At 40.1% G+C, this 18,398-nt stretch overlaps 1 long non-coding RNA gene across 2 annotated transcripts in view; it reads right to left on the bottom strand.

Moving 5' to 3' along the window:
• LOC111147877 overlaps positions 1–18,398 on the bottom strand; it is a 46,026-nt gene that overhangs the window by 26,013 nt on the left and 1,615 nt on the right. For both annotated transcript variants that reach the window (XR_002640654.1, XR_002640653.1), the window contains exon 2: positions 13,486–13,545. This is a non-coding gene — a long non-coding RNA (uncharacterized LOC111147877). The remainder of the gene's footprint in view (positions 1–13,485; positions 13,546–18,398) is intronic.

Raw genomic sequence — 18,398 nt, 5'->3', positions numbered from 1 at the left:
CTCATAAAACCAGCCCTGGGGAAAAACAGAGCTTCCTTCCAACAACTCTTGCTGGTGGTGATGCTCCATTGCTCATGATGCTCATAAAACCAGCCCTGGGGAAAAACAGAGCTTCCTTCCAACAACTCTTGCTGGTGGTGATGCTCCATTGCTCATGATGCTCCATTGCTCGTGATAATTCCATTGCTGGTGATACTCCACCACCAAGAGGCTGTGGCTCTGTGTCAAAGCCTCTGGGGGACAATGTGCCTGCCTCTAGGGACAGTGGAGCTTACCCATTTGAGCACTGAGCTCTAGTGTCCCACAACATATAGGTACTTTTCATGACTGACCTTATGTCCTGGTTCATAATTTCTACTCTCATTTCCAAATGGAACTTTGAGGCCAAACTCCTCTATTTTATTCCTGTCTGCCCTCAACCTCCTTCCACATGACCCCATGCTAATTGGGCCCTGATAGTGTCCCTGCCTTGACCTGCATGGACAATTTGATTTTGGCACTCTCTTAATGCTCTGAGGCATCTTTTCCTAGAACAGGAACTTTGTCGTTCCTATGGCAACTTTGTTGCCATAGTACTACTATTTGGGGATGCCTGGGTGGTTCAGTCTGCTAAGCATCTGCCTTTGGCTCAGGTCATGATCCCAGAGGACAGGGATCGAGCTCCGCACCATCAGGCTGCTTGCTCAGTGGGGAGCCTGCTTCTCCCTCTGCCTGCCCCTCTCTCTCTCTCTCTGACAAATAAATAAATAAATAAAATCTTTATAATACTACTATTCAATTCTGATGTAAATCACCTACAGTTAGTATCAGACTCCAAGGTTTAACGGAAGTCCCCAATAAGACTACCCCCACTTCAGGGACCAGCTGCAAGTTCAGGGTCCCCAGACCACCTGCACTTCTGATCAACTGATCAACCAGTTGCAAATTTTGGAGGTTTTACTATCCTTTCAGGTTTGATAATATTCTAGAATGACTTACAGAACTCAGGAGAGTGTTACCCATATGATTGTCAGGGTATTTTTGTAAAGGATACAAATCGGGACTGGTCAAATGAAGAATCATATAGAGTGAGGTCTGGGAGGTCTCACATACAGAGTTTCCAGGCGTTCTCCCTATGGAATCGGGACCCATCACCCCTCCCGCACATCTGTGTGTTCACCAAGCCACAGAGCCCAGAGTTTTTACTGAACTTTCATTATGTAGGTATAATCGATGGTATCACTGGCTACATGACTGAACTCAATCTCTAGCCTCTCCCATTTCCTTGGAAGTTGAAACTTTGCGCTAATATCATTGTGGCTCAAGACTCCACTTTTAATCCATGGTTGGTCTTTCGGGCAAGAGCCTTCCCCATTCTGAGTCACCTACTTAGCATAAATTTAGGTGTGGTCCAAGGGCCCACCCCAGGAAAACAAAGACTCTCCTATCACGGGGGAATTCCGAGAATTTGGAGTTTCTCTCCTCCCTAAGAACCAGGGATGATGCCGATGGAATTATTTATTATGTAACACTTGCATGTTGCAATCACTCGGGAAGCTTCAAAAATGTTCCTGCCTGGGGGCACGTGGGTCGCTCTGTCAGTTAAGTGTTGACTCTTACTTTCAGCTCAGGTCAGGATCTCATGGTCATGAGATCCAGACCTACAAGTCTGCTTGAAATTCTCCCTCTCCTTCTTCCCTTTCCTCCTCCCCCTGCTCAGGCACACACACTCCTTTACTCTTTCAAATAAATAAATAAAATCTTCAAAACAATTGTTCTTGCCTGGATCCTACCAAGAACTAATTGGTCTGGGCTGAAACCTGGATGTAAGAACTTTTAAGATCTCCTCCAGATAATTCTAACATATCCTACAAGCTATGCTTCTGACTTTGCTTTAGCCTCTTAATTTGAACTTCTAGGCTATGTGTGTTCCTCCAAATGAGATTGGAATTGTTGGTCTGGTTAATGGAGCTCCCAACATGCTGCTTAGCTGGGGCCAGACATCTTATGATCTATCTTAGGACTTGGGTCTCTGTGCTGTACAGCTGTGAGTGGACCCATTCACAACATAGTCCAGTATTCCCTAGACGTATGCTGTGTACACACTGCACTGTGCAGGGTGGACATCTCTTAATCTAGTCACCACACATTAAGTTAGCATCAAGCAAACCTACTGTACAAACAACTTAGCAGATTTATTGCTATTTCTGACATATTTATAAGCTTTAACAGGAATATTATCACATCTTTATCAGCCTTAAATTTTTATTTCCAGTTTGTTTGTTTTTTTTTTAAGATTTTCTTTATTTATTTGAGAGAGAGAGAGTGATAGAGAGCATGAGAGGGGAGAAGGTCAGAGGGAGAAGAAGACTCCCCATGGAGCTGGGAGCCCGACACGGGACTCCGGGATCATGACCCGAGCCCAAGGCAGTCACCCAACCAACTGATCCACCCAAAGGGCCTTTGTTTCAAGTTTAAAGCCATCTAAAATGAATCAGAATTTACCTAAAATGATCCTGTATATTAAGGGGAAAAGTATGATGGATTCCCATAGAACATGCTATATTTTGAGAAATTAAATATTTTAAAAATTTTACAATATTCACATAAATGTGATATATCAGAATAGTCTATAAATCAGCTTTTGGAAAACTAGCCTTCAACAAATTGGAATTCTGCAAATTATATTCTTGGCTTCTGCTTATGATTAGCTTCCATCATCTAAAAAAATTTGCTTATGTGAGAAATTTTAAACCCTAGTATTTTCCATCAAGATTTCCTTGTATAGCATGTGATTAAGAGATTGCATTTTGAAAGTGTTTAAAATAAAAAAGGCAGGAGTAGAGAGAAGGAAACCAGGAACCACTTCTGATCAGCCAAGGTTTTTCCCAAAAACCTGGGAGGAACTCTCCAACAATGAACCAAGAAATTTGTGCAGCAGGGAAAAAAAAAAAAAAAAATTAGTAGAACTTGGCAAATCAGTTGGGGTAAGAGGTTATATTTGACATGAAGGCTCTGATAGTATATTTCCTGAATAAAAATAGTGATTGCCTTTATGCATATTATCTTTTCAAAGTCAGGTCAAGTTAAAATGTGAGCGATTTTTTGTCGATTCACTTAAAGAAAGAATTTTTCAGAAAACTTCTTTTCCACCTCAGAGTGGAATAGGAAATAAATTTTAGCAAACTTCATTTTCTGCCATCAAGAAGGGAAGGAGATTCAAATTTGTGATAATGATTGCATTTTAAGTTACCTAAGAAAAGTGCTAGTGAGACGAGAACGGCCTTGTAAAAATAAACCAAAGCAACCACATAAAAACTTCTTGAGCCCGAGCTTCAAAGTGTTCACTCAGAATTCCAAACCTCTAGTTTTCAGGTTCTTTCTGAGGTTGTTGGTGAGCTAACCAACCCTGAGGACCGACCCTGTAGGACTCAATAAGAATCCTAATAAATATGTAGCCATGGTTGGGAGTCTCTGAAAAATAAGTAAAATTTCCCAATTCATTCCACAAACCTCAATTATCTCATACGATTAGAGGATCTAGAAATGCAGAGTCAAAGTTAAGAGTTCTGAGCAACTAGTTTTCAAAGACTCATTCAAATGGGCTAAAGGTGCATATTAGTTTGGCTTTTACACCTCCTGCTGCTTTTCAGGAGGACAAATAATTACAGTGATTTAGCTTTGAAATGTGCAGCTCGGAGTTGGATGTGGAAAAGTCACATAATGGTGTCAGCACTTCAGCCCAAAGTAAATAAAATGGTGAAATATATTTAGCACACGATAACACAAAGCACTGAAAACAGAGATAGTAAGAAGAAACTGTCTTTATGTGATTAGAGAACTTTACAAAAATACCAAGCCTTTACCAAAAGGAAATAATTACAGAAAATAGAAACAGTGGGAAAAACCAGAAAGTCTTCCAAGTTCCAAATTTCCATCCTAATTCTAGCCCCTGAAAGTCTAGGCAGGTCAATTTCTCAGGCTCTTTGTCTCGATTTCTTCCTTCTAACCTTTCAGCCTCCCTCTGTGTGGCAAGGGCTTAATTCTGGATGCAGTAGAGCTGTTGCTTAGATGTCTAACGCCTTTCGAGGCTAATGTGACAATTCAAGCAAGTGGTGGCTTCCATTCCCTCTCCAGATGCCCGCGAGAGGCACTTTGACATGACTGCGGGGTCACAGAGGAGATTCTGCCCTCCAAGAAAGGCTGCTTTCCTGTTTTCTCTTTCTTTTTACCACAGACGGGGTTTGCACACAAATACTAATTTGCTTCAAGGGACTTGGAAAGTCTACTCAGCCGAACAACTGACTTTTTAACTGACTTCGCCATTGAATGCAAACAAAAAGCAGCCCAATAGTTTGCATTCTAGAAATAGTCTTGGATCCCTCTATTCACAAAAGCTCACCCTGACCCATCACTTGCCTGAACCCCTCCCCATGCCCCATTCCTACCACCTGAAACTGCCATCACTGATGACCTCCTAGTTGCTAGATCCAAGTGACCCTCTATCAATTCATGTCTTACTTTCCAGATCACAGAAAGCTGATGCTGTTTACCAGGTGATCAATAGAAGACATTGATAATGTTTTGTTTTGGTTTTCTTCAGCATCTCTGACCACTTCCTCACAGTCTTCATTAGGAAGATCTCTTTATGCATTATATAAATGTGAATTTTCTGTAGAAATCCATCAAGGACTCTCTTCTTACTCATCTCCTTACTCCTGTGTATTTTTTATTTATTCCTTTGCTTTGTCATCTTTAGGTTGATGAATCCCATCTTATATCTCTAGCTTATCTCTCTCTTGAGTTTTTTTTTTAAAGATTTATTTATTTATTTTAGATATTTAGAGAGAGAGAGAGAGAGAGAGAGAGAGAATGTGGGGATGGGGGAGGGGGTGAGAAGGAGGAGGAAGGAGAGAAAGAAGGAAAGAATCCCAAGCAGACTCTGAGTTGAGTGCAAAGCCCAATGTGGGGCTTGATCTCACGACCCATGTGATCATGGCCTGAGCTGAAACCTAGAGTCAGATGCTCAGTCAACTGAGCCACCCATCTCTCTCCTAAGTTTTAATCTCATATATCTGAGCATTCTAGGGGAGGCATCCCTCCATTCTTGGAGGGATTCAGAGAGAAGGAACACATAAATGGTACCAGAGCCTTCAATTTCAGAAACTCTGTTGCTCCTTTAGTGTCCTAAAGAAACTTAAAAAGAAGGAAAACAAGTATGTAGAGGCACTGTCTGCTTTATCTGACATCTTAATCTTGGTATCATTGGCTGTAATTTCACTTAGAATTTTTTAAAAAATTAAGCATGTGACCATTTTTTTCAAATTTGACAATTCCCTTAAATTAGATGTCAATATTTCAGGGCAAGAGTGAGAGGACATGTGACAAAAGGAAAAAGCTTAAGTGATAGTATAGAGCAATGGTCAGTGACTTCTTTTTGTATTTCTTATACTAATATTAATATTTATACTGATTTGTGCTTCTTTCAGGTAGAATGAGTGGCTGCAGATAAAAGAAACTGGATTCCCCAAATAACAGTTTATTCCACTCTTCATGGACATCTGAAGTTCAGCAGTCCTGAGCTGTGATGCTGCTTTTGCTTTACTAAGATAAGACCTCAGGAAAAAGCTCTCTTTAGCTTTCTTTTCTCCCAACCCTAGGCTGTGACCTCCTTCCCTGTGGTCCAGTGTGACCATCATCATATCCATGTTCTCAGGAGCAAAGGGCATACTCACACAATATGTTTTCTTGAAAGTTTTACTGTAGCACTTCTACCTGTGTCACTGGCCAAATCTTACCCATGTTATTGCTTGTAGCTAAGAGAAAAGCTGTTCAATGTGGTCTTTATTCCAGGCAGCTCTGTGTCCCTGTCAAACACTGTGCTTCAGTTGCTTTAGACAAGTGGAGAATAGATGAGGGGGAGGTGGGCAACCAGAAATCTCCACAATATTGCATTCAAACAACGAATGAAACCAGGAGAAAATATCTAGATTTATTTGATGACAACAGGTGATGGAAATTCTGCTTCTTCATGAAGATTCTATAGCGAAAAAAGATATTTGTATGGAAAAAATCAGTGAGCTTGCAGGGTTCTTTTCAAGGGTCCGTAGCCTCACTCAGCTTCAGGTGCATCACAGGACACATGGGCTTCGGGGCCCAGGGGCCGTTTTCCTGAGGGCTGGTAGGCAGGGAGACTTATCCCAGAAGCTTAGAAAGCTGTGGAGCCGTAAGTGACCACATCCTGGTGGGTGGACTCGTCCGAGCAGCCACCAGCTCGGGATTGTTCCCCACACAAGTGCCTCTGTTATTTTGTGCGGTTCATCTCTCAGCATTGAAATGAGGACTCCCACCACTTCTCTTGAATTTACAGACTCCTCTGTGGGGATTTTTCTCTCTGCTAGTGAATTTAAAATCTTCCTTTGTTCAGAATATTTCCTCTTCCTGTGTTCTTATCCCTTCAACATGACCACAACCACAAGAATGGGATCTTTGCACACAACATTCACCAAATCCAGCAAAAACAGCCTCAATGGACCATTCCCAGTACTTAAAGAGATTTGGGGTTGTTTCCTCTCCTTTTTTTCCAGCAAAGCCACCTTCATTGAGTGGATATACCTTTTGTGGCTTTTGTAGCATTTCTAAGCTGTAGTGAGCCTTAGATTAAAGGGGTTTAAAAAAAAAAAAAAAGGAAACAACAACAACAAAATTCTCAAATTTCCCTGAACTAAAATAGCTGCACAGAAACCCATAATATTTGAAATATTGATGTTCTAAGAGATAAAATAATGTTGGGTAAATATTTCACATGTACAAATAATTTCATTTCATAATTGTGCTTTAGAAATGCTTTGCTCTTTTTTTCTCAAAGATTTTTATTTATTTATTTGACAGAGAGATAAAGAGTACAAGTAGGAAGAGCGGCAGGCAGAGGGAGAGGGAGAAGCAAACTACCTGCTGAGCAGGGAGCCCAACGCGGGGTTCAATCCCAGGACCCTGGGATCACGACCTGAGCTGATGGCAGCCGCTCAACCAACTGAGCCACCTAGGCTCCCCGAAATGCTTTGCTCTTAATCAAAGAGACTCACATCTGCTTTTCTAAATTAGGTTTCAATCTATACATCAAATGGGCAACGTAGTATCAATTCCACTGGGGAAAAAGTATCTCTGACACCAGGAAAGTCTTGAACCCTACTGAATTCAATATTTTATCAACAACGTGAATAAAAATGTATTAAAAGCTTGGGTAGGGGATGCCTGGGTGGCTCAGTGGGTTAAGCTTCTGCCTTCGACTCAGGTCATGATCTCAGGGTCCTGGGATCAAGCCCCGCGTCAGGCTCTCTGCACAGTGGGGAGCCTGCTTCCCCCTCTCTCTCTGCCTGCTTCTCTTCCTACTTACAATCTCTCTGTGTCAAATAAATAAATAAAATCTTTTAAAAAAAAGAAAAGCTTGGGTAACTTTAAAGTGGGAGGAACAGCAAATGTACAAATGACAGAATCAAAATTCAAAAATGATCTCAATAACCTATTAAAAGCTGTGTAGAGGGGCACCTGGGTGATTCAGTCAGTTAAGCATCTTCCTTTGGCTCAGGTCATGATCCCAAGGTCCTGGGATGGAGCCCCATGTCAGGCTCCCTACTTAGTGGGGAGCCTGTTTCTCCCTCGCTTCCCTGCTCATGTGCTCTCTGTCACTATCTCTATCTTTTAAATAAATAAATAAAAATCTTAAAAAGAAAAAAGAAAGCTGTGTAGAGTTCAGCATCTAGATTCATAGTTACCTGGCTTATGGGTATGGTGCAAGGTCAGAGAGGGTATCGGGCCAGCATGAGCAGAGGAAGTGTACAGGACCCTCTTGGCTGGTATGTATGGAGAGAGGGAGAAGAGATGACCAGCCTGAAAGGGGTTCCATTGGCCATATCTGGGAAAATTTGAATAGCCAAATTTTAATGTTTTATTGATTATAACCAACTGAGTAAAGTAGGAATCCATGAGCTTATATTGAGTAACTGAATTAATACACGAGGGAGGAAAGTCTATATTATAGTAGAATGCTAACTAAGAGATGTAGAAGGAATTATGGACATAGAAAAAAAATCACCATTTGGCAAAAGTCACAGTAATAATTGATTCAGATAAAAATCATCAATGGAAGTTAATATTAGTAGGTAGAAGTACAAAATACTTAGTAATTAATTTCACAGTAGAGAAACCTGTCCAGTATCATTTTATCTAAGTTTAAAAGTCAATATTACCAGAAATAGGACAAATTGACATCATGTGCCTCCTGATATGATATACTAAGAAGGACATGGCATCATGTTCACAGCATTCCTGTCAAAAGTTAACAACTGGGATTTAATCATGAGGAAATGGAAGACAAGTATAAATTGGGGGAAATTCAAAATATATCAATATCAAAATAACTGATCTGTATCTTCAAAAGAGTCAAGGTCACAAAGGTGAAAAGAGGAATGAAGAACTATTCCAGACAGAAGAGCCTAGACTAGAAACATGAACCAAAAAGGAGAGGGTGTTTATTAAGGATACTATTGAGGAAATCAACACAATTTGAATGGGATTTGTGTATTGGGTGGTAATATTATATTTTCAGCATCCTAATTTTGATGATTCTAGTAGTAATATAGGAGAGTATCCTTGTGTTTTGGGAAACATATAGGAGTAACGGGTGTCATATCTATAACTTATTCTCAAATGATTTAGCAAATTAGAGTGAGAATAGGAAAAGGATGAAACAAATGCAGTAAAATGTTAACAAATGGGGAATCCGAGTCAAGGGTGCACTGTTCCTACAGCTTTTCAGAAAGTTTTAAATAATTTCAAAGAAAAGTTTTTTAAAAGTCAGTTACATAAGTTCGGCGGAGACACATGAACTAGCAAAGTATTAAGGAGAAATTTAAACCTCAGAGTAGCTCAAGACTCATTCTACCTGACTCTCAGGTCTTGAAGAGTTGGCACACCCATCTGGCCAGGTCAACGGCGACCTTTCGTGTCAGGACCATGGATCACAATTAGAAGCAGTAGAGCCCTCAGCAAAGCTTCCTGAAGTCAGACACTTGCATTAGGAAATGCACTGAGAGGGCGCCTGGGTGGCTCAGATGGTTAGGTGTCTGTCTTCAGCTCAGGTCATGATCCCGGGGTCCTGGGATCAAGTCCTACATCGGGGGTCCCTGCTCTACAGGGAGCCTGCTTCTCCCTCTCCCTCTGCTCCCCCTGCTGGTGCTCTTTCACCCACCCTCTCAAATAAATAATTAAAAAAAAAAAAAAAAAAAAAAAAGGAAACGTACTGAGGACCAAAGCAGCTGCTCACTGGTGTCTTTTTCCCTCTTTGGCCACGTGGTCACTCATCTCCGCTTTTCTCTTCATTTGCTTCATCCATCTCTCTCCGCACACGGGCTTGCCTTGCCTTCTCTGGGCACAGAGCGGAAAATAACCTTCTGTATCCTTACAAATGGTTGAGAGAGAACGTAATTGGCCCCGTTGAGTCAGGTGCCCACCCCTGGCTTAGTCAACTGCTGCAAGGAGATTAGGGTGATATAATCCTGCCTACTTGGCCTCAGGAGAATGTGGGAAGCAGACATTTCAAGAAGAGGCACGAGCCGGCAGGCTGCGCCTATGTCAGCAAAAGCACAAACGAGCCAGAGTCGGATGAAAAGCCCAGCTTTATGAGTGAGGAGGTCGAAGACATCGGGTTCTATAGGATATCTCAGCATGTAGGTGCTAGAGCATGACCACACCATAGAAGGCAGAGCGAGCCCATCACATCATCACGAGCACAACAGCAACAAACGTAGGCACGTGTGTTGAACTAGTGAGTCAGATGCCAAATACTCATATAGCACTGCTGCTGTGAGTGGCGTATTTTCTAACATGGAAACCAGCTCTTGATGGAATTCTAAATAAAGTGAAGTACAATGTTTCCTTGATTTACATGGTAGTTGTATACTTGTATACTTGTATACTTGGAAAATTCACTGCATACCTAAAGTGCGCAAAAATACCTTGTGTTTAACGTGGAAAGTACGGTGAGGTGGTGGGTTCAGACAAACAGGCTTTTAACCCACAGGGATATTCTGCTGCACAGTCCAAATGCTTCTAGGAAGAAGGGTCTTTCTGGATTATGTGGCATTGCCCAGCATCCCGGACCCCTTCCTCACGGCAGTAATCACCCTCCAATTACGACAAGTCCAAAGTGCCCCTGCCTTCCTCCGGAATGCTCCCCAACATCAGTGCTATCACTATTAATGACCACTAGTTTAGAGATTAGTTTAGCTCTGTCAGGAGTGGTCAGCGGGTTATTTCTGCTTTATTAGAAGCTTTGTCTAAGTAAATCCCTTCCAACCCTAACACCCAACAAGGCCATGATTAAATCTCATGAAGCCATCACGTGTCCTCCTTCTGAAATATTACAGGGTTTTTGGTTTTTTTTTTTTTAAATCTTTTGCTATTCAAGAAGATACTCGACTTTATGCCAATACTTAAAAGCTATGTTATTCAGGTCAGGCCTTTTTTAAGAAGCCACACACAAAGGAGAAATTCACAGTCTTGGAGCTGAATGGAGAACCACTGACTCCAGGAATTTGGGTGAGGCCTTGGGTGTCTGTCTGTCTCTCCCCCTCTCTCTTCCTCTCTTTTTTTTTTTCTTCCTCCCCTCTTCTTTTCCCTCCTTTTCTCCCTCTTTCTCTCACTTGCTCTCTCTGTGGGCTGAATTCAGTCTCTCTCCTGGTGATGGGCAGAGAGCTACCGTCCATTTACATTCTACCTGTTCTTTGTCTACCTGTTCTGTGAATGGCCTCTGCTTCTCCTCTCCTGCTCCAAACTACGCCCACACGTCTAGAAGAAAACCATGACTGGGAAAGAATTAACATTATGATTAGTTGTTTATTGCCTATATCCCCTAAATTTAAGATCTATGAGGATGAGACCTGGTCTATCTTATTTATTGCCATATCTGAGCAACCAACATGTCATTGCCCATTCTAGTCACTTAAAAAATTCTGAATGAATGAATGAGTCAATGAATGAATGAATGGATTGTTCAGCTGGAACTAGAGGTTGTCCACCTTTCGGTACTGGTGTTTCTCTACAAGACTTTCCTAGATATTAGGAAAACATGGGCAAAATGTAGCAGTAGCTGTGTGTTTTCTAAGCAGGCATTAGACTGGTTTATGGTGCAGAGATGTAAAAGCAAAATAGAGAAATCCAGTGGAAAATATCCTCTTCACTCCAGATCTACCTAAGGGGCTTCTCTACCTAGAATTATCCAAGTTCATCCTTATCTTCCTTTGGTCTGAGGATTCTTCATGGGAGACTAAAATTAGCATTAAAGAAATTGACTAATTGATTCAATTAGTATATTACCAAGGTCATTTCAACTCATGAAGCCACATTAAAATTTCATTTTGGTTCTATGTTTCCTTCTACACTTGTTCTTTGTAGAGCACTAATAGAATTAGGCATTGCACTAAGTCATAGTAGGCATATTAGGCATTGCACTAAGTCATAGTAGAGGGGCTCTTCTGCATCATTACAGACTCTAATGCCAGTCTACACTCTATGAAGTGTATGTACATGTATGTACATGGACCCCAGGACCATGACCTGAACTGAAGGCAGAGGCTTAATCCACTGAGCCACTCAGGTGTCCCTGGAATATTTTTAGAATAATACGTAACGCCACGCTTTTAAGTGTAGACTGGCATTAGACTTCATAGAATAGAATGCACTTCTATGAAGTCTAATGCCAGTCTACACTTAAAAGCGTGGCGTTACGTATTATTCTAAAAATATTCCAGGGACACCTGAGTGGCTCAGTGGATTAAGCCTCTGCCTTCAGTTCAGGTCATGGTCCTGGGGTCCTGGGATCAAGCCCCACATCAGGTTCTCTGCTTACGCCTCTCTCTCTCTGCCTGCCTCTCTGCCTACTTGTGTTCTCTGTCTGTCAAATAAATTAAAAAAAAAAATCTTTAAACATCTTCCAAGTCATAGGGGTCTTTTATTTTTCTTTATGTGAAGTTAAAAAAAAAATTAAGTCAAGTTGCATTTAAAATAAGAACAGAACTGGGTGGGCCAGAATGCTAGCGTTTAAAAAATGTGAACAACATCCTTAATATAGCTGTTTGTGACTAACCCAGTGGGTGAGACACCCAGGGGAAAACAATAAGCTCACTTATCTTGAGTTTGAGAAGTTAGAGTTTAGAACTCTGTGCTATTTTTTGAACATAAAAATTACTCAAGGAATTACCCGTTTTATTTAAGAAAAGATTGTTGATGGAAAGTTAGGCATTTAAGAACTTTTAAATGGGAAAAGGTTTCATGAACAAATTAGAAAATGCAATCTATGCCCCTCTTCCAAATGTCATGCTTTTAAAAATAGTGTCCTTTGATGTGCCTGGGTGTTGCAATTGATTAAGCGTTTGACTCTTGATTTTAGCTCAGGTCATGATCTCAGGGTTGTGAGACCAAGCCCTGAGTCAGGCTCCATGCCCAGCTTGGAGCTCCATGCCCTGCTTAGGATTCTCTCCCTCCCTCTCACTCTGCCCCACCCTATCATGTACCTGTGCCTGCACACTCTCTCTCTCTCAAGAAAAAACTAAAAAATAAAAATTGGGGGCACCTGGGTGGCTCAGTCGGTTAAGCATTTGCCTTCAGCTCAGGTCATGATCCCAGGATCCTGGGTTCAAGCCCCACATCGGGCTCTCTACTCAAAGGGGAGTTTGCTTCTCTCTCTCCCTCTGCCCCTTTCCCCTGCTCCTGTTCTGTCAAATAAATAAGTAAATAAGTAAAATCTTCTTTTTAAAAATTTTATCTTTTGCTAAAGATCTCACTTTAAAAAAAAATTTAAAAAAAAATCTCACTTTACTGCAACTGCTATAGAAACTATAATATATAACCAACAGCAGAATCAATTCCATGAATAACTTTTACCTCTGTAGCAAAACTGGTCTTATAGTCAATCTATAGGTACACTTTATAAGGATCACTAAAGTATAGCCATAGTTTAATCTACTGATCATCCAAATGCCAGGCAATTTCTAAACACTTTATCGACAGCACTCTCACAAGAAATCATTTCACAGGTGCTTCTACTATCACCCTCATTTTATAAATGAGAAAATAAAAACTTGGTGAAGCTGATTAACCCATCCAAAGCCACATGGCTAATCAGGGTTGGAGATGGGACTGAAATTTGGGCGGGCTAACTTCTGTCACTGTTCTGTATTGCCTCTTAGGACCTATGCTGTGTATTTCACAAGGACACACACTTCTGTGTTCATGTACAAAGGATATATTCAACACTCTTCTTAATGGTCCATCTTTTCAAGCAATTTTAAAAATTACCTTTTTCAGTCACTCGTGAGCATCACTATACTATAGACACAAATAAAATGACCGAGAAGACTATCTAACCCCAAAGATAAATTTGAGGTGTGAATTGCGCAAGTACCATGTATAGCCTACCCAGAAGGAAATGATTCAAAAACCACTTACGTGTTTCCCTCCTTGGGCTTCTTGATCCTGATTCTTCCAATCAGATAAGGCCCACCCTAGCTGCAAAAGAAGAAGGAGAAGAAGAAGAAAAAGGAATGTGAGAATGTCTGAACCCATACCAAATTAACTATATTTTCCTGTGTTCTCTATTTCTGACACTTTGGCATCTGGGCCCTTGCTGATCAGGGAGGTACTGCCTCTGTCAGGGTTAGCTAATTCCTAGAGATGCCAGACACCTCAGAACATTCCCTACACCCCAGAGCATTCTGACGTTATTTAAACTACCAAATCCTAAGCCTGCTTACCCTGCCTCACCCATTCCTTCCTGTGAAAACCACAGTAAAGGTTTTACCCATCCTTTCCCCTTGTTTCCTCATGTGCCCTTCCATGGCATGCCATGACTCTGGTTTCTAGGGATTTGTGACTATAAAAAACTATTCCTTTATGACAGTCATGTCTGTGTCTGTGTATCTTACTTGATCTTACTTGACTAAAACAAATCCAGAGTACATCTTAAAACATACATCCGAAATGAGAATTAATATGTGTACAATAAATAGATGAACTGTAACGTGTACTCAGTGAACTTCAAGGCTGTTCATTCATTCCATAGACATTTCTACAATGCATATGATGTGCTGGAGACACTCTGCTAGGCACAGCTTCCCAGTAAGTTCCCAGTACACTCACTCCCTCTCTGCCATGTATTCCAATAAGTGGTTCGGAGACATAAAAATCTATCCACATGAAAATGAAATCAAGTAGTTCACAAACAAACCATGTGGTTCACTGTGGCCTTCTCTCCAGCAGTGGTGTAGATGCAAGGAACCTGGAATTATGTTCCTTGTCCAATACACAGTACCTTTGTACCTGAACAGACTCTTTTTTTTTTTTTTAAGATTTTATTTATTCATTTGACAGACAGAGATCACAAGCGGGCAGAGAGACGGGCAAAGAGAGAGGGGGAAGCAGGCTTCCCACTGAGCAGAGAGCCCAATGCGGGGCTCGATTCCAGGACCCTGGGATCATGACCTGAGCCGAAAGCAGAGGCTTCAACCCACTGAGCCACCCAGGCACCCCCTGAACAGACTCTTGAAAGCTGGAAGCATTACCATTTATCTCATTTGAACAATTAACAAATGTGCAATGTATGTTCAAGTTGTTCACTAATTAGATGCAATGGTACCTAAAAGCAAGATGTAACACAAAAAGGATAATGAAGATCTCCAAATTCCAACTTGGTACAGAGGACAAAGAAAGCTTCTTGCTCAGGATTTCCCAAATTGGGCATGGCTTCTGTGTTTTAAAATCAGTGGCTAACCCAAATCTCTATTCGTCTTCAATCTCATAGTTTCTGAGTTTTAAAAAATATATTAAAACAAAGATGATGAATATGATGAGATGAAGGCCCTGTTCATACAATTAAAATAATGGCTTGTGCAAATTGGGTCAGTGATTTGGAATCTTTTCAGTGGCAGATTTATCACCAGTAATTGAAAGAGAAAAAAGAAAGTCAAAATACTGGCTGGATAAGATAATAGCCTTAATGTGCTCCTAAACATAGTGAGTGTGGAACAACAATTTATCAGGATTTTATAGTCAGTATTAAACAGACAGAATTTAACACGTCAATTTGTCTCCAATTAGCCAGTAGGTGTCACTGTTTAAATGTATTGGAAACAGTCTTCAACAGTTCTATGTAAGGAAGCCCAGCAGAAAAGAATCAAACAATTCTGAATAACTTACAACTCTTTCAAAGCCAGGAAGAGAATGCTTACAAATCTATACTCATAATTTGTCATTCAAATTAAGTAGTGATTTAATTTCTTATTGTTAAAATAATTATTGGAAAAATCAGTCTAAGCTTAGTGGTGGTACACCCACAAATAATTCAAATTTAAATTCAAAATCTTTTACAAATCTTTAAAAATAAAGAGTCTAATATAACAGGCCTACTTTTCGTGGGAAAGTAAAAATGCTTCTACATTTTAGGACAGGATTTCAATTTTTAAGAACTATTGGTCTTCTCTAGGTCTCTCTATAAAATCTTGAGTGAAAGAAAACATTACGTTTCACGTGTGTTGAAGAAGATAGTGTATAATTGTATCTATCACTTAGGTACAATGAGTCTTGTAGGAACTTGTCTGTCTAGGAAGATCGTAAATATAAAAGTTTTTTGAAAAATTGTAAAGTGGCCTTTACATGCAAGGTAAGATTTCTTCCCACTTGCACAGTGTGGTTCTTCTGTACTCCCACAAAGAACGGCTCCAGAAAAGGAAGAGAACTGAGAGGTATGAAATACCTACCTCTGTGAGGAGGCATTATTATGAGAATAATATTCATTAATATTAATAATATTATTAATAATGCTTATTATTATTATCATTAAGAAGGCTTTATTATAGTTCATTTAGCCTTTCAGCCACTCAGTGGGGGTAAGTATTATTTTCCTATCTGCGAATGAGTAAAGGTAGATTAGTTACCTGAGAAAATTGGTAAACCTGTCTTACCCCAAAGCCTGGGTTCTTTCTACCGAGTCACCATGTGATTTGAACATTTATAAATTAAATTGTATTCTTCATGTTTGCTGAAATAAATCAAAATTCAGTCAGAGAATCCTATTAATCAGAGGAAACCAGTGATAAAACATTATGCAGAGAGGGAAATAGTAAAGCAAAAGAGTCCACTTAAATTGGCATGCAAAGATTGTGGTTAAGTAGACCCTACATACTAATCAATACAAAACCTCTGATTCAGTGCTGTAAGATCTATTTAATAGATCCTCTTGTTTCTAGACCAGCAGTCTTCAGACATCATTTGATCTCTCTTTATGGCATCTCAGAGTAATCCGACAGAATTTCAGCAATCTTAAGAAGTATACTCATGAGTTTTTTACCATCTCTGCTATTGCACAGTAACTGGTGAATACAGACTACAAGCTTGATTTACAATATAGTTTCAAAGAAACAAAGTAAAACTCTACATTATTCCTTGCCTATTCTTGGTAGTACTGGTCCATATTTGCATTTGAACACAGTAATAGGAACACTTAAATTAGCACAAGCACCAATGCTCAGGCTGGAAAGGCTTCAAATCAATATGCTGTTTTTTACTCTTGCTTGGTGTTCAAGGAGAAAGGGAGAGGGACAGTGAGCTCAGCTGAACTGGGTATGGACTGAATTAAATAATCTTCACCCAAAAATATTTCCTCCCAATTCAATATGCCCCCTTCTTCAAAACCTGTATAGACAGACCAAGAGTTTGTAGTCATTAGAGAACCTTCTAAATGCAACACTAATCAGGTTGCTTCTTGTTTCGAATTCTTTAGCGGACTTCAGAGACCATACTTAGCAATGTTTCAGGACAGCTTACTCCACCTATACCTCTCTTCCTCCCTTCCCAGAGCCCTACTTCTCTTCCTTTTGTTCCCAACTAAAGCTGGCGCTCTGGGAAAGAGTGAGGGCTTCTCACGCTGCTCCTTTAACATCTTGGACATAATTCGTATTTTGTCATTATAAATGTGATTCATTAAAATCTATCCCTCACTAACTGAGCTCTGTGAGACAGATGCTGGGTTATTGATCTGCACAGCCCAAGTGTCTAACAGTGACCGGCTCAGAACCAGTTCTCAGATGCTGGCAGGTCGCTCATTTCCAAACTACTTAGACCCTCTTTCTTTTCCTCTTCCCTTCCCTTCTTGAACTATTCAATTCTAAAGCCATTAGATAGGCTCAAGCAAGGTAAATTTTACATTGGCAAGTTTAGGGAATTAGAAATATGGGTAGAAAAACTAAACCAAAATCTGTAGTGTTGCATCACAATTGGAGGTATTGGTATAAACTCTTGAATATAAATATAAGTAGAGAGTAGATAAATATAAATGTGTGCGCGCACGCACACACACACACCGAATTCTGTCCACTCAGAGGGCCTAGGAACAGTAACACATCAAAAGAATGGTTTCTAATTACCATTCTCTGTGAAACAGAACCAGGAATCTTTTGAAAATGGCTTAGTCTAGGGCTGGGTCACAGAAAATACAAGGTAAGCATGGAATATCTTGGACTTGGTAAGGAAGTGCAAAAGAATGATGGAGACATGTCGAAAGTTGGCTTGAATGGATTCCCCATGGCAAATGTGGGACACTTTGAGCATCAAACAAGTATAGAATGGATTGTAACCATTTATTCAAATAGGATACCGTAAGTGCATATTTAGATTACTTAAGATTCCATAAATAACTGAACAAAATGAGAAGTTTGATGAGTTATAGTATATTTATATAGCTTCAAAGCACTTCCCCCAAAATATGTATTAATCACAAAGGGAAGAAGAGTGAATTTATAGTGGTGAAGGTTGGGAGAGTCTTAACTGAATTAAGTTCAGTTAATAAGACACATCAAAATCACTCCACCTAGAGGATGCAAGGTGGTACTTCTGTGATACAGAAGTACAACCTAAATCTAATGAGACAAATCCAAGTTGACAAAGGGACATTCTACAAAATGACTGGCCTGTCGTCTTTATAAGTGTCAAGACCATGAATGTCAGGAGACACCGAGGAATTGTTACACACTGAGGAAGCCTAAGGAGATGTGACAAGGAAATGCAATACATTTTTACAAACAGGAGCTTTTTACTACAAACGACAACCGGTGATTGAACGCGGTTTGGGCACTAGATGTAGTAAATTATCAATGTTAATTTCCTGATTTTAACGGTTGTTTTGGATCATCTAGTCGGTATCTTACTGTCAAATGATCTTTTTAAGTGTTCTTTGCACTGTAGTTGTTTGACTTTTTCCTCTAGGTTTGAGATTACTTTCATATTTAACAAGTATTTTTTTTTTTTTAAAACAACAAACAACTAGACCATGCCGTTAGTATTTTAAAATTCTAAGCCGAATGCAAGTT

Source organism: Enhydra lutris, unplaced genomic scaffold (genome assembly GCF_002288905.1).
Source record: "Enhydra lutris kenyoni isolate GAN:26980312 unplaced genomic scaffold, ASM228890v2 scaffoldscaffold17, whole genome shotgun sequence".
NCBI classification, from domain to species: domain Eukaryota; kingdom Metazoa; phylum Chordata; class Mammalia; order Carnivora; family Mustelidae; genus Enhydra; species Enhydra lutris.
The sequence above is the reverse complement of the archived record's forward strand: the minus strand, read 5'-3'. Positions and strand labels throughout refer to the sequence as shown.